This window comes from Triticum dicoccoides, chromosome 3B (assembly GCF_002162155.2).
Source record: "Triticum dicoccoides isolate Atlit2015 ecotype Zavitan chromosome 3B, WEW_v2.0, whole genome shotgun sequence".
In the NCBI taxonomy this organism is placed as follows: domain Eukaryota; kingdom Viridiplantae; phylum Streptophyta; class Magnoliopsida; order Poales; family Poaceae; genus Triticum; species Triticum dicoccoides.
Window position 1 is genome coordinate 675,801,464 of NC_041385.1, and position 1,901 is coordinate 675,803,364.

Here is a 1,901-nt window from a genome sequence, read left to right on the forward strand (position 1 = left end):
TTTCGAAAAATGTTCCGTTTCCGAAATTGTTTGCAATTTTAAAAAAAGTTTTTTTTCAAATTTTGTTCTGCAGTTTCAGAAAATGTTCGCGTGAAGAAGTTGTTTGTGTTTCGAAATTTTGTTTGGAAATTTGAAAAATTGTTCCTGTTCAATTTTTTGGGTAGTTTAAAAAATATTTTCCGTTCTAAAAAATATGTTCGCATCTCCAAAATTCATTTGTGTGTTGAAAAATGTTTGAGTTTTCTCAGAATTTGTGAAAAAAACAATGTTCGCGTTTGATAAAATATTCACGTTTTCTTTTTGAGAAAAACGTTTTGTGTTCGAGTTTTTTAAAGATGTTCGGATCGGCGTTTTAGTTTTCTTAAGATGTTGCAATGGTCTATTGTCAGCCAAGCTAGCTAGGTCGACTGGTTCGAGGCGCACCTTTTTTATTTTCAGCATGAGCTACTGTTCGCGAGAGAGATGGGCTGGCCCAGTCTATCGATCCCCTATGCGATCGCTACTTTTTTATTTTCAGCATGAGCTACTGTTCGCGAGAGAGATGGGCTGGCCCAGTCTATCGATCCCCTATGCGATCGCTAGACTGCTTGACGCAGAGAGCGTCACATAGGAGCTCCCCAACAAGAGCTCCCAGGCAAATCCTATTACCCCTAAAAAAAGGCAAATCCTAATTCAGCACTTGACGCATCGTTTTTTTTTATATTTTGGCATCCTGGCGCACACCCCATCCATCCTAAGCTCGGCCCATTTTTTTCCTTCTCATTGGCATGTCCATTTCGATTGGGGAAGCTTCTAGAAGCTTCCAGTTCCATTTTCTTTTTTTCTTTCTTTGGAATTTTCTTTTACCATTTTTCATTTTTATTTTCTCCTTTTCTGTTTTCTTTTTCTGTAAACATTTAAAAATACATAGTCTAGTTTCCAAATTCGTGGACTTTTTTTAAAACTACGAAAGTTTTTCAAATGCATGACTTTATACAAATTCGTGAACCAATTTTCAGAATGTTAGAAGTTTTTTTCAGATTCATGGATTTTTTCCTGAATTCACAAAAAGAATTCAAATGCATGCACATTTGGACATCCATGGTTTTGTTTTTCAAAATCCATGAATCTTCATATTTATGAATATTTTCCATATCCATGGTTTGTTTTTTCAACAAAATCACGTTTACGAATTTTTCAAAAGTCAACAGGCGTAGCTGGGCCGGCCCAGTGCACGCGCATGAGCGCCGGTTGGCGTAGCTGGCCCCATAAGTTCCAATTAGGAGCTCTCGAGCTACGGGAGCAACTAATTAACGAACGCTCCTTCGGGAGCCTCGCAAGGATCAGCGCCATTTGGCGCGCTCTCAGCCATTTGCCACGTGTCGCGCTCTGGGGCACTCCCTCCAGATTTTATTTTTTTTATTTTTCCGCACGCGTTTTCGGCTTTTTAAACGGTTTTTTTTCTGGGTTTTTTTGACGTTTTGGTTTTCTACCGGTCTTCCCTAGCTTTTCGACCAAAAATTTTTTTCGAAAAAAATATTTTTTTTGCGCAAAAAAACACAATTTTTTCGCGAGAGTCACGGTTTTGTTTTAGAGAGAGGCACGGTTGTGCTTTCACGAGAGGCACGGCCGTGCCTCTTGGAAACGGAAAAAACGTGTTTTCTGTTTTTTTTTCTTTCGTGAGAGGCACGATTTTGCTTCCGCGAGAGGCACGGTTGTGCTTTCGCGAAGGCACGGGCGTGCCTCTTTCGGAAAAGAAAAAAACGCGTTTTTTGTTTTTTTTTCTTTCGCGAGAAGCACGGTTTTGCTTCCGCGAGAGGCACAGGCATGCCTCTTTCGGGAAGGAAAAAAACACATTTTTTCTTTTTTTTTCTTTTGCTAGAGGCACGGTTTTGCTTCTGCGAGAGGCACGGTTGTGCTTT